We start from the raw sequence: 15,666 nt of genomic DNA on the forward strand, positions 1-15,666 counted from the left end.
AGGTATTTGGCTGTTTTTTTTCTTGCTCACATGCTTAGGGTCAAACTGATCGCCATGTGTGGGGTCAGGAAGGAATTTTCCTCCAGCTCAAATTGGCAGTGACCATGGTGGTGGTGGTGGTGATTCACCTTCCTCTACGGCATGGGGCACAGGCTGCTTGCCAGGATCATCTGGGTCTACCTTACTTAATCAATTCCATTACCATTGCAGGGGCCTCAGGAATTGGCACACCTGAGCCCCTCCTGTTCCCTGTATGTGGCACACACTAGTTTAGTCTCCTGCAGGGTGTATTACTTTGGTCTAATTTTGGTTGTTGGGTTTAGTGGGCGGGTGGTGTTGGTGGCCTGTGAAATACAGGAGGTCAGACTGCATGATCTGGTGGTCTCTTCTGGCCGTAAACTCTATGACTATGACCGTCCCTGCCCCAGACAGCCTGTGACCCAAATATTCATCAAGAGACAACAGATGGATACAGACAGACAGACGAGGGAGCACAAGAAAACAATGAGACAGTCCTGGTCAGCATCATGGGCAGTAATCTCAGCACACCAGCTACCTAATCGTTGCCAAGTGTTTTGTAGGCGTCGCAGCAAAGGAGAGGTTTATGAAGGGATGTGAAGGACGACGAAGTAGTTTTGTGGATGTTTATGAGTCCAGTAACATCAATAGGAGCTACAGGTGCTCGACCCCTCTGAAAAATCTGGCCACTTCCTTACTGGGCATTTACTTAAGTGCCTAAATATGGATTTGGGTGTCTAACCTCAGGCACCTACGTTTGTACTTTTGGGCCTGTGACTAGCCTAAAGTCAGACAGCCAGTCAGCGGCAGAGTTGGGAACAGAACACAGGATTAGCAGCTCCCAGCCCCTGCTCTAGCCACTAGAAATTCCTGTCTTCCTAAGCCATGTGTGGGGTGGCAGAGTGTGGTGAGAACAGAATTCTTACACGTCTTTCTGCTGGCAGCAACGTTCAGTTTGTAGTGGCTGGGGGAAGCAATGATCAAATGACAGCTCAGCAAGGCCACACAGGCCTTATAAGACTCTTCTTAGACAGTGACCATAATGAGATCATGGGTAGGACAATAATCAGATTACGTGTGTCCTCAGGAGCATACCACATGGATTCATGTTTTCCAATTGGACACTAAAGCCTTTGCCTTTTAGGCATTGGCATGCAATGGGGGTGGCTAAGAGACACCCCCACCCCCTGCCCCCGCCAACTCCAGTGGGAGCTCAGGAAGGTGCTGTCTTATAAGCACAACGTTTCTCGGGTATGCAAGGGAAGTGCAACCCACGGTTATCCCCCCCTGCTCAGTCAGTTGTCCAGCATGTGTGTAAAGGGAGAGAGATGAGGCTTTGGCCCTGCCTCCTCCATGCTCCTTTTGGGGTGGCTAGTTCTGTCAGTTTTGGTAGCAATGAGTGATGTAGCTAGTGGCTGACAATCTCATGTTTGTTTCCTAGCAGCTTGGTCCCAGTTTGCCTTCTTGAGGCTTGAGACTGGGTGTCACACCTAAAGAGGTCTCTCTGGAAACCTGACTCTCGTTCTCTTGTCCCACGCACCACACTACATCACGGAGATGGGTTCTGCACATTTTTTGCCCTAGCACAAGAGTAAGGACTAGGATTTCACTCGGCCCCTGAATATGGTTGTGGAAGTGGTGAGGTTTTCTGTGCCCAAACACAAGAGGCAGCACAAATCTGCCCACACACAAGAGCATTTTAGTGATGTGAATTTATAAGCATTTTTATCCCAAAGGAATTATGTGGTCATGAACGTCAAGAATTTAGGATTCAAGTCAAATTAGAGAGTTGATCTTTACAACCAGTTTGAAGCCAGTTTTACCCTCCAAAAATTAAAGATCTAGTTAATCTGTTCACTTTAGGTGTTCACATAATAGCTAGATAAGCCCTAGCATGATCAATGAGGTCACTCGTGTCACCTGTTCATCTTAACCTTCCCAAAGGTCTAACTCTGCTAACATTATCCCATGGAAAATTCACGTCTGAATTCCCAAGAGTAGCATTTTGCTATCTCCCATAATGCTCACTTAACGTGCATCATTCATGAGGCTACCATCTTTTCAATGTCAGTTACCTCCTGCACAATTTGTTATGAATAGCGTCACATTTGCCCCATATACACTTGTCACACTATATTCCTTGAAATGTGCCACCCAGCATGGGAAAAAGGGATGTGTTCCAAGAACGTCTTTAAACCAGCAACTCGGCTGTCATGCTCATTAATAGCTAGAAGTGAATCACAGACATACTCCATTCGTGGATTGCAAAATGCCAAAAGCCTTAAAACTCTGCACACGGGAATGTGGAGGTAGGTAACAAAGGGATAAGTTCCTTATAAGATCCACAGATAGATCTCAGACGTCTTGAGTCAACTGCACAGTAGCATTATTAAAGTGCTGGTGTTACAGAGAACCCTGAAAGAGACTGATAGATTGCAAGCAACTATGCTAGCGTGTGAACTCAATCCCTATCTGTCTTCTCTCAAAAGCAGCCCACACCTCGTGTCCTGATGCCGAAACCTTCTGCTAACTTCCACCTAGTGATCCCACCTTCCCCCTCAGATGTCTGACTCTCCCCCAAGTGTTGAGACAAAGCTCCAATAAAAATTAATTAGTCTATGATGCCTGTATGGAAGTAATTAGAGCAGACGTTAATCTTCAGAGGTGAGTTTTTAATAGTGATGGTAATTAACTTTGGAGCAGGAATGTGGTGGAGTCTCCATTGTTTGGAGTCTTTACCGCAAGACTGGCCGTCTTGCTAAGAGGTATGCTCTGCTTCAGCCACAAGTAATTTGGCTGGACGCAGGAATTACTGCCAGAAGCTGGGGACAGATCACTTGATAATTGCCGTGCTCTGTTCACTCCCTCTGCAGCAAGTAGGAGTGGTCACTGTCAGAAGACAGGATACTGGGTTGGACAGACCATTGGTCTGATCCAGTATGGCTGCTCTTATGTTCTAAATTCTATGGTCAGTGACAGGCAGGACGTCAGACTAGATAATAGTGCTATGCTTTTCATTCAGAGCTCTCAGTGCGCTTTACAAAGGAGGTCTGTATCATTATCTCCATTTAACAGAGGAGGATACTGAGGCACGGAGTAGTGACATGACTTGCCCAAGCTCTTTGCCCAGCAGCAGAGCCACAAATAGAACCCAGATCTCATGAGTCTCTGGCCAGCATGCTAGCCCCTCGGCCAAACAATATATTCACATTGAAATATATTCACATTCACTGACGCTTAGGCTCCGAAGTACCTAAGTCACTTTTTAAAATGGGACTTAGGCTCCTAAGTCACACAGGGTATGTCTACACTGCATTGCAAACCCAGATTTGTGGGATCCAGGCTTGTGGACTTAGAGTTTCCAAGCCTGGGTTTAAGCGTTCACACTCCATTGAAAACCTGGTTTTACAATTGCTGGACCTAGGCGTCTCTGCCGTGCTACCACAGAATCTCAGCAGGACTTGGGCTCTGACCCACCCCCTAGCAAGGCCCTAGGACCCGGGTCCTGAGTGCTTGCTGAACTGAGTCAGACTGATTTGTATGTTGATGGAAGCAGGCTCAAACCTGAATCAGGGCCCAGGCTTAGTGTGCAGTGTAGACATACCCTAAGGTTCTTTTGAAAATATTACCATTAGTGCACAGATACCACACTGATAGGACATACATAAGAACCTGTGATAGACAGACAGATTCTTCCAGTCCCACTGTTTGCATAAGCATTATTCTCTAGTGGTCTAAGATACTTACTCAGTCCCTGATCAGGAAAACTCCCCTTGACATCAAAGGAAGTTTGCCGGAGCAAAAACTGCAACAGTTGAAGGATTTGACCCCTGTTTTTAGTCAGTGAAGCAGAACAATATCAGAGGAAAAGGAAGAGGTGCGGTACTGGTAGGAGGCAGCGCCTTACCAGTCGATGCTTTTAAGTCTACACCAAAGCTCCCTGAGAAACAGAATTTCTGAGAAATTCTGATATTGGGATGAAAAGTTGAAATATCGAAACTTTCTGAGGAATGAAAAAGTTACAATGAATTTCAATCAGCCAACATCAAAATGTTTAATTTAGACCTTTCTTTTTAACTGACTCAAAATGTTTCATTTTAATTTGTCTACTCAGAACAAAGTGCTTTGTTTCATTTCAAGTTGACATTAATTGCTGCATTCACCTGAACTGCCCTGGTCCCTCATAGAAGTTATAATTTCGGGCCCCTTGTGCTTTCATTCTTTCCAATGGATCCATTTCCTTGAATGGACTATATCTCCCTTGATGCATGGTGGAATCTCATCAAGAGGAAGAGATTGTGGGAATTCTGACAGGAATTTGTCTACACCGTTTTATTTGATGTGCAAAGCTGTCCCCCCTTGCTCTGATTAAATGTGTGTATTTCTGTCTGGTCATGCCATGTGCCAAATAGAGGCAACTGTTTTTTTGTGTAGAAAAGGTAGGGGAAAAATTGTTTTCTGGGAATGTCCTGCAAAAGATTTTGGGGTTTTTTTTAATGAAAAAGCAAAACTGAAAACCCTCAGATTTTTTTATTTTGTTGTTTTTACCTTTCTTTCTTCCCCTTTCCTCCTCCTTTTTCATTGGCAAAATGGTAACAAGGAGATAGGAAGGGAAGGAAAAAGAGGAGGAAGGATTTACAGACACCTACATGGCAACTTAACAGTTGTATTATACATGGGCAAAACATTTCCATCAAAAACATTTTGTCAATTAAAAATACATAAAAATAACCTTTAGCCAAAACCAAAAATATTTTGTGCTCCATTTTGCTTGGTCTGGTCTAGTTTTCAGTGTTCCAAGCAAATCCCACCTCTCTCATATTACCTCTTCCCCCAACCACTTATGCGTCATCAAAGACATCAGACTTGATGCCCCACTTGTCTTGTCCAAGGCCTTTGTAGTGTGACATTACCCCCAATACTCATTTGTCTGAGCCGGCCAAGATCTGTTCCACCCCACTCCTCCTGTGACTAGGAGGAGCCAGGTTAGCATTAGGAGGATGATTTTCTGGCTAGGGAAGCAGGCTGTTACTCAGGAGCTCAAGGTCCAGTTCCCAGCTCTGCCACAAACATTCTGTGTGTCCTTGAGCAACTCACTTCAACTCTCAGTGCCTAATTTCCCCATTTGTACACTGGAGCTATTTCTTTTCTCCTACCATGTGTCTGTCTTGTCTTTTTAGATTGTAGGCTCTTTGATGCAGGGGACTGTCTTTCCTACACGTCTTTACAGTGCCTAGCACAATAAGGCTCTGACCTCAGGTGCGGTCTCTAGACACTACTATGCTGAAAATAAATAATTATTAGTATTCAACCATTATCTTAGCAAACTGGCAAGTTCATCAAGGGCTGCCCATGTTCCAACTTTGCGGACGTCAGCTCTTGCCACCTTGTATTCGGTGGCGGAGTCCTGCGCACCAGTTTGGAGTTGGTTTAGGTTGGACATTAGGAAAAACTTCCTAACTGTCAGGGTGGTTAAGCACTGGAATAAATTGCCCAGGGGGGCCGTGGAATCTCCGTCACTGGAGATTTTTAAGAGCAGTTTAGACAAACACCTGTCAGGGATGGTCTAGATAATACTTAGTCCTGCCATGTGTGCAGGGGACTGAACTAACTGACTTCTGGAGGTCCCTTCCAGTCCTATGATTCTATGAAATGCAATACCAAATTACGAATCCTGCATCACTACCCAAGCACAGTTAGTAGCTTGAGACCTCATAACTCATTCATGCTCCTTCTTCTAACCATCCTATTTGGAAGTTCTGAAATGAATTGTGAGGAATTCTACTGTGTAACCAACTTACAGTTGGCACAGAATACAAATCAGCCCCAATATTAACTTTCACAAATGAAAGAAAACAAATTGCCACCGAGGATATAATCTCTAGTGGGTGTTGACTGGGGTGGGCATGTTTCTTTTCCTATTGGTAAAAGATCAACGATGTATGCCTGCCTGTAGCATTTCGCATCTCTAATCCTGATCTGCTACAGCCACAAATCAAAATGTCTCTCACAAGTGGGGCAAGGTGGGTGAGGTAATACCTTTGATTGGATCAACTTCTGTTGGTGAGAGAGACAAGCTTTCGAGCCACACAGAGCTCTTCTTTGGCTATATGGCTTGTCTCTCTCACCAACAGAAGCTGATCCAATAAAATATATTACCTCACCTGCCTTGTCTCTCTAATATCCTGGGATCAACATGGCTACAACCAATTGAACCACACAGTGGGGTGGGGGGATGATACTGCCTCTTATGTAGGCCATTTTACACATAAGTATTTTAAAGTTTAGTACTGTCAATATAAGGCTTTGTGATAAGCTGGAACAACAAGGAATGAGCATGGTGGGAATTCTTTTCAGAAATGCCCCACAACAGTGATATAGTGGCTGTCTGATACTGTACGTCCCTCACATAGAAGGCCATATGTGCCTGGGTGATGCTTGAAACCTCCCCAAAAACAACGGCTTCCAAACACAAAGCCACTCTGCCCCGAAAAGAGGCAAGGAGAGAGAAAACACCTTTTCGGCAGGACCTCACAAGTGCCTTCATTTCATTCAGCACGTCAGAATCTCATAAAAACAACACAATAAGGGAAGCAATTGAGTAGTGACAAAATGTACAAAGTGCTTATATACAAAGGCAAGAAGTCTAAATACTAAGATGGGTGAACCAGAGTGCCTGGCATTAAATGAGGATTTTGATATAATAGGCATCATGGAAACTTGAAGGAACAAGGATAACCAGTGGGACATGGTATGAAATGTGTGGGAATGAAAGAAGGTCACGCTGGTGCTGGAATGGCACTGTATGTAAAAGAAAGCATAGAGTCAAATGAGGTAAAAATCTTAAATGCAACAAATCGTACCATAGAATTTCTATGGGAAGAAATTCCATTTGAGAATAAAAAGAGTCTAGCAGTAGGAATATACTACTGAACACCTGACCAGCATGGTGACAATGACTGTGAAATGCGCACGGAGATCAGAGGGGCCACAAAAGCAGAAAGCACAATAATAATGGGTGATTCCAAGTACCCTCATATTGACTGGGTAAATGTCACCTCAGGTCATAATACAGAGATCAAATTTCTAGACACCAATAATGACTGCATCTTGGTGCAGCTAGTCCTGGAATCCACAAGGGGAGAGGCAATTCTTGATTTAGTCCTTAGTGGAGCACAGGATCTGGTCCAAGAGGTGAATATAGCTGGACCGCTTGGTAATAGCGACCATAAGGTGTTAAATTTATCACCCATGTAGGGGGGAAAATACATTTAACTTTAAAAAGGGAAGTATGCAAAAATGAGGATGTTTGTTTGATGGAAATGAGAAGGAGCCATTAGAAGGGTTAAATATCTGTAAGTAGCATGGGGACTATTTAAAAACACCATAAGAGAGGCTCAAACTAAATGTATATCCCAAATCAGAAGACCAAAAGAATGCCACTATGGCTAAACGGTGGAATAATGGATGCCTTGAGAGGCAAAAAGGCATCTTTTAAAATTTGGAAGTCAAAATCTAGTGAGGATAATTCAAAGGTGCACAAAGTCTGGCAGGTTAAATATAATAAGGCAGGCCAAGAAAAAATTTGAGAAGCAACTTGCTAAAGACGCAAAAACCAACGGTAAGAATTGTGTAAAGTACATCAGAAGCAGGAAGCCCGACAAACAGGCAATGGGATCACTGGACAACAGAGGTGCTAAAGGAGCTCTTCTTCTTAGTGAATACACAACGTGTCTCAGGTGGCACGTGACCAGGATTCATCACCAACTTTGGTCTGCTGGTTGGATCATTAGCTTCCCCGATCCGGGCTGGGTACTGATGGGGAGCACGACGTGAACGCTGATCCATGCCCCTGAAAGGAGCTCTCAAAGAAGACAAGGACATTGCAGAGAAACGACATGAATTCTTTGCATCAGTCTTCACTGCAGAGAATGGGGGGACATTCCCACATCAGAGCTATTCTTTTTGGGTGATAAATCTGTAATACTGTCTCACACTGATGTGTCAGTAGAAGAGGTTTTACACCAAACTGATAAATTAAACTGTAATGTTGCCAGGACCAGATGGTATTGACCCAACACAGCTGAAGGAACTCAAATATCAAACTACTAACTGTAGTATGCAATCTATGGTTGAAACAAGCCTCTGCACCAGATGACTGGATGGTAGTGAATACAGTAAAAGGTTTTTTATCCAGCATGTTAAGGGAATGGGGGGTGCCAGTAAGTGAAAAATTCCAGTTAACTGAGAGGGAGGGAGTTTTGGTGCAGGAGCAGGTGCAGGGCTGGGGCGTGGGATCTGGGAGTGAATTTGGGTGCAGGAGGGGGCTCGAGGCAGGGGGTTGCGGTGCGGGAGGGGGCTCGGGGTGCTGGATCTGGGGGATCCTTAACTGCTAAGACAAACAAGTTTGTTTACCCTTATGGGAGATAATCCTGCCGCTTCTTATTTACAATGTCACCTGAAAGTGAGAGCAGGCATTCGCATGGCATGTTTGTAGCCGACTTTGCAAGGTATTTACATGCCAGATATGCTAAACATTCATATGCTCCTTCATGCTTTAGCCACCATTCCAGAGGACATGCTGATGGTGCTCATTAAAAAAATGTGTTAATTAAATTTGTGACTCAATTTGGGGGACATTGTATGTCTCCTGCTAGGTTTTACCCACATTCTGCCATATATTTCATGTTACAGCAGTCTCGGATGATGACCCAGCACATGTTGTTTGTTTTAAGAACACTTTCACTGCAAATCTGACAAAACGCAAAGAAGGTACCAATGTGAGATTTCAAAAGATAGCTGCAGCACTGGACCCAAGGTTTAAGAATTTGAAGAGCCTTCCAAAATCTGAGAGGGACGAGGTGTGGCGAATGCTTTCAGAAGTCTTAAAAGAGCAACACCCGATACGGAAACTACAAAACCTGAACCACCAAAAAAGAAATCCTAATGGCATCTGACTTCGATGATGAAAATGAACATGCATCGGTCCACGCTGCTTTGGATCATTATTGAGCAGAACCTGTTATCAGCCTGTCCTCTGGAATGGTGGTAGAAGCATGAAGGGACATATGACTCTTTAATGTCGCTGGCATGTAGCCGGCGTTGCTAGATATTTACAACAGTGCCATGTGAGCGCCTGTTCTTTCAGATGACATTGTAAACAAGATGTTCTCCCACGCTGAAATGTACTTGAGGCCTCAGACATACGGACGCCATGCTCACCAGCGGAGCTAGATCCCTGGAGATAGAACCGCCCACTGTCATGTGAACTACAGGAATAAATCCATCAACTATGGATATATAGTGGGCTTTATTCCAGCCAGCAGGAGACATAACAACACATTCAAAGACAATGTATTACTTTTGCAACTCATCTACCTCATGTAACATGCCAGATCCCCCTATGGCCCTTTGTAAATAATAATAGTGTCAGAGCTTTCAACTTCTCTAAGATGAAAAATGATTTAGTGTAAGATTTCTGAAGAAGAATTATTTCTTTGCAGTGCCCACACATTCCAGTAATATTATAATTGTATGAGTTTTCCCCCTAGCCTCCCATTCTCGATAGTCTATTTGGTGTAGATATCCATTCTGGTGCATTGTCATCGAATCAGTTATGTCTCCGAACCCCCAAGCTCCTTTCTACCCAGGAATAATTATTATAAATAGCTTAATTACAAAAATGTTTTCTTGAAACCCTTTGGGGTGAAATCAATATTTAGATATTATGCACACAGTTTCATGTCTTTTCCTAGTTCATAGCAGGATCTCCAGCTGTTTCTCTGTCCCAGGAGTATTGGTGTCATATGTTTTAATACAAAACTTGTTTGGTGACTTGACACAAATTTGCTGCTTTGTGATAAGTAGTATTGGAAATATATGTTATTAATACATGTTTTATTTATTGCTGCAAAGCAGCTATTACTAGGAGGCACTTGGAGATTCTTGAGAGGAGGCACAGTAGAAGTTTAATAAAAATTGATCAAATGGTCTTGCCAAAAATTTAAGAGGAAGGGAGGGAGAAGGACAGAGGAGCTTTAAAGACTTGAAGCAGCTGCCGTGGATCAGAGAGAAAAAAGCACAGTGATTCAAATGACGTAGAGTTGCAGCCCACAGCTGTGTAAGCGGTTCTGTTCTGCATTAAATCCGCTTCTCCAAACTTTGTGGCCTGATGTATGTGGTGCCAAACAACTAAGAAAGCTGTGTCTGAAAGCAAGTGACAGTGGAGCTCCTGGGATAGAGTGGCAGCTCCGCATATCACTATGAACCTGCAAAGGAGTTTAGATATTCAACTTGTGTGTAAAAGGCAGAGATTCATTTAACTCAGATAGGTCTCCAGGAGCCATTTTGTGCATACTCAAGTTTAGGCGTCCATAAATCTAGGTACTTCCCCATTTTTTAATTTCAATGGGACTGACCCTCAGAAGTAAGGTCTGAGCCCTAAGTTAAGGCAAGACATAATAAAGGATGCCCACCAATACCAGGGGTCAGAAGGACAATGGTTAACAGTAACTTCAGGCAGTTGCTTGGGTTAGTGTTGCAGATGCGTTGCACTTGGAAAGGAAGGGAGGGTTGGGGCACCTCTCGGGATGCTGAACAGGACTTATTGCAGTAAGATTCAATCCATATCTTGTAATAACATCTCGGGGCCATCACTAACTCTTCTGGCCAAAGTTCTCCTTTTTGCACAGTGCTATTGTTAACCTTGATTTGTCTTGAACCCCCTTGGGAAGGGGTTTCTTGGAGTGAGCATCAGTTGAGCCAATAAAAGGAAAAGTCTCTCATAGTCGTGCTAAATCATCTCTCCACGTCCTCACTAGCTCCTACATCTCATGGTATTTTTTCCCTGTGGGTGTGCTTTCCTGTCCACATCCACTCTCCTATTTCCCAGGCTGATGATGTTAAATTGTCCGACAGGGCCCACAATGAATAGGTCCCCACAGTGGTCTGGTTTGGAACTCCACCTCCCATTTCAACTTCCTCGTTGAATTAGATGCTAAACTCAACGTAACATTGTTTTGAAAATGCTTCTAGTATAGGAATATCACTGTACTCGGTAGGACAGAAAATATGGCCTCAGTCTTCCATAGCCCTGACACCTGCTGCTTGAAAATTATTATTGCACTTTGTCTCCTTTTTAAAAGAAACAGTCACTCTGAGGAGAAGATTATGATTCATGATCTTCTTGGAAGAATTGTGCTTTCAGGACTGACTTGAAAACACTTAAGAACACACTTAGTTTTACACATGTATTTAAGTCTCCTTATCTTTAATGTGTTTTCCTGCATGGGGATGTTTTTCTTAAATCAGAGCCTAATTCAAGACTGGAGGTCCTCCTAAAAGATATGTTGAGTTCAACCAAAGTTACTGGGTTCAATTCAGGAATCACTGGCCAAAACTGCATGGCCTGTGTTATGCCAGAGGTCAGACTAGATGATCACCATGGTCCCTTCAGGCCTTAAAATCTACGGGTGAAATCCTGACCACACTGAAGTTAATGGGAATTTTGTTGCTGACTTCAGTTGGGCTGGGATTTCCCGCTGTGGCTCTGTGAAGATGGAACATCAGGTCAAAAAGGAGGGTTGAAAGTCTTATCAGGACCCCATGTGGAAGAATGCCCTGAGGAAGAATTAGCTGAGGGTTGAATACAGAAGACCCAACAAAGAGGTATAAAAGTAGGGGAAATGCATGAATTTCTTCAAGGCATTGTCTATGGCAGTGGCGCTCAACCTTTCCAGACTTCTGTACCCTTTTCAGGAGTCTGATTTGTCTTGCGTACCCCCAAGTTTCACCTCACTTGAAAACTACTTGCTTATAAAATCAGACATAAAAATACAGAAGTGTCACAGCACACTATTACTGAAAAATTGCTTATGTTCTCATTTTTGCCATATAATTATAAATCAATTTGAATATAAATATTGTACTTACATTTCAGTGTATAGTATACAGAGCAGTATAAACAAGTCATTGTCTGTATGCAATTTTAGTTTGTATTGACTTCACTAGTGCTTTTTATGTAGCCTGTTGTAAAACTAAGCAAATATCTAGATGAGTTGATGTACCCCCTGAAAGACCTCTGCATACCCCTAGGGGTATACATACCCCTGGTTGAGAACCACTGGTCTATGGTAGGGTTTGGCTTCCTTTGATTCCCTTCACCTCTTTATACAGTTCAGCTACTTAGACCTCATCTTTTTATCTTACCTGCTGGAGAAATTAGGAATTTAAACTCCCTATGAGAACATCTTGCCTGCCCCCTGCCAATCCAGTCCTGGCAGTCAAATTGACTAGATGGTCTCAAACACATCTTTTCCCATCTATAATTTGTATAATGTGTCTCTAATAAAAAAATCCCTATACTTGCTATCTCTTCGTTTGCATAAAATGTAAATATTAATCCATTTGTCGCTCTTTGCCATTTTATAAAACACAGTAAAATCCACCCGATGATTTAGTAACCCAGGCTGAATGTAAAGCAGTCATCTCATTGAAGCATTATATACTGTCATCTTGACCTCACTGAACTAATATTCTGCCAGTTTCTTAATTCCCGTTTTAATTGCCCTGCCACATTGCTTTGACATTCTTATTAGATGGAGCTCTTTCATTACGAGAGTGCCCCTTTCAAAGCTTACATGCATCACAGTGACTCCTTTTGGCTTCTAGCAGGATGTGGAATCATCTTCCAAGGGAAACAAGTCCCCAGGCTTAAATTATTTAAAATGGGATTAGATCAATTTTTGGAGAAGATAGTGGAAAAATTCACGGGTACTGGCTAGGGAATAGAATAAAAGGAACTAATAGTCATTTACCCTCCCTAACTTTTATTATATGCTTCAGAACATACACACTTGTCTCTGATCATGAGAAACACTGGACTGGAATGGCAGGGATGCTTCAGATTGGGACTGAGGTGCATCTGTCAAGCTGTGTGTGGGACAGCATGCACAGCACCTGCCTGGGTCACGCTATTGCTTAAACTAAAAGGACTTATCAGACCCCTGTGGTCAGCTTTGTAGGGCAAAAAACCCCCTCATATCAGACTTTTCCATGATGTAACAGACACCATCACTTCCAGCTATTCAACCTCAATTTTCATCCTCTTCATTTCATCTTATTACTCACAGTTATCCAGTATTTCCTACTTCGTCCCTCCAGTGCTTCCTAGTCTCAAGCAGTGAAAAAACATCCCAAAAGAACCATGTATTTGCAGTATTTCAGCACTCCCAGTCCTGGGCTTAACCACAAGCCCAGAGACATGAGAGGAAAGTGTAGGGAAAGTTAACCAAACCTGTTTGGACTCTGAGTCTTTGGGGTTCAGTTTGAGATTTGTGACAGTCTGGGTCAGTTCAACTGTCCCTCACTTTAGAGCTAAATTTACCTCCACCTCACACACATCTGCTGTTATCTCAGGGTTTATTCCGGTGCATTATTTACAGATGAACTGCTGAATCCCCAAAAACATTTCTGGTATTACATTAGTAGTGCATCACCCATCAGTAGCTTCCCGAATCAATATTTTTCTTTAGTTTTTCATTTGCTTGCCTGCCTCATATTCTAGCCTCAACAAAGAGGTAGGCTGCTAACTGAGCTGAGCCCTTACAGGTGGTGGCAGAAATGCAGTAGATTACACATTCCTTTTTGATAGCATCCTGCCTATAAAATATATAAACAGGAGACTTCAGAGGCACTGTACAGTCCATACGTAGCAGTGACACTCCTGTACTTTCCACAGTATGCATCCGATGAAGTGAGCTGTAGCTCACGAAAGCTTATGCTCAAATAAACTGGTTAGTCTCTACGTGCCACAAGTACTCCTTTTCTTTTTGCGAATACAGACTAACACGGCTGTTACTCTGAATCCTGTATGAAAGTTAATAAAAAAATTACCATTAGTTAATATACTACATTATGTTCTTATCTACATTGTAGCTCACTAATTCTTTTCGGTCAAGAATTGCAAAGCCTTAAAATACATAATGCAACTGACTTCTATGCAGACTGTGGGGTGGGATGAAGACCAATATTTTTGTGGGGGAGAATTTGCCATTAAGCATGTACTGGCCCCTCTGCTGTTATCAACTCTTAATGTACATCCACATTCCGCCCCGCCCCCCATGCATTAATAGTGATGGCCTAGGCAGGTAACAGATTTTGCACCTTGGTTCTATCAGGAAATGAGACTGTATAAAAAGGGCACCTTCCACTTCAATAGACTTGTGCTCAGAATCATATTTGCTTACCATAGTGACTAAAGTAAGGATGCACAACTTTTTACTGCTATTGGTTCTGCACGGTATGCGGTATCCACCTAGATGTGACCGAAAGCACCCCTGTATTCACACCCCACACTCTATTGTAATAATCTTTGTACAAAATACGCCTTGTGAGGTATCATTGGAAAATGTATTACTCACTGATCGGTAATATCGTGGTGAAATGTGTGTAGCAACATAGGTAAAGTTATGAACATAAGCTGAAATGATGACTGAAATGTGGTTACCAGATAAGACTGGGGAGTGGGTAAACCTGTTTCTCAAAGACAAAGGACAAGCTGATGCCTCTAGCCAGGTGTGATCAAAGTTGATGGGAAATCACCTATCAAGTGGCCATGCTTTGGCAAAGAAGGGGGGTAGGAACTGATTGATCTACATTTTAGGAAGCAGTAGGGAACCTCTTTCACCAGGAGACTCTATGACTCCAACCTTGCAGCGGGAATTAACCTTATCTAGGGGTAACCCTCAGAAAAATGAAAAGGAGTACTTGTGGCACCTTAGAAACTAACAAATTTATTTGCGCATAAGCTTTCGTGAGCTACACCTCGATGAAGTGAGCTGTAGCTCACGAAAGTTTATGCTCAAATAAATTTGTTCGTCTCTAAGATGCCACAAGTACTCCTTTTCTTTTTGCGGATATAGACTAACACGGCTTCTACTCTCAAACCTCAGAAAAATGCATTTCAAAGCATGACCGGATTATAAAAGTGAGGGGCAAATACCCTCCCCAGGTATCTCTCCCTCTCTTTCACTTTCACCCAAGATATAAAAGAAGCAGCCATTTGACTTTGGGAGGGATCCTGACCTGAACTTTGGTCAGCCCTGTTGCTGGGAGCATGCAGTAAGGATTTTACCTTGAACCAAGTCTAGTTTGTTAAGTTTTAGCACTAGCGAGCGTTTTATCTTTATTTCTCTTGTAATCATTTCTGACTTCAACACCTTGTACTTTTACTCACTTAAAACCTCTCTCTGTGAGGTAAAACAAACTTGTTTTGTTCTTTAACTCATCCCATGCTGGGTTTGAACTGAATTGTTGGGTAGCAAGCTGTTATATATTTACCCCTTCCCGGGGCAACAGACTTATGATATCTGAACTGTCCAGGAGAGGACTGCGCTGTGCAGAACACATTTTGGGGGGATATTTGGGACTGCGAATGTGTTGGGGTCACCCTGCAGGCAGTAACCAAGGCTGCTGGGGTGAGTGTTGCTGGCAAGTTGTAGCTATACACAGAGACTCACGGTGTTTGGCTGCTTGTGAGGAGCCAAGGTTGCAGGGCAGGTGGTGACGCAGCCTCTCACTGGTCCGGGCTGCACCCCACAGTGTGACACTAGGTCAACAGTGTCCAACCCTTGCCCGCAATGCACTAAA

General features: G+C 43.1%; 1 protein-coding gene across 2 annotated transcripts in view; it reads right to left on the reverse strand.

Moving 5' to 3' along the window:
- Nucleotides 1-15,666, reverse strand: part of CRHR2 (corticotropin releasing hormone receptor 2) — a 252,557-nt gene that overhangs the window by 31,112 nt on the left and 205,779 nt on the right. The gene's annotated exons all lie outside the window — the stretch shown is intronic.

The sequence above is a fragment of the Chelonia mydas genome, chromosome 2 (assembly GCF_015237465.2).
Source record: "Chelonia mydas isolate rCheMyd1 chromosome 2, rCheMyd1.pri.v2, whole genome shotgun sequence".
Lineage (NCBI taxonomy): Eukaryota > Metazoa > Chordata > Testudines > Cheloniidae > Chelonia > Chelonia mydas.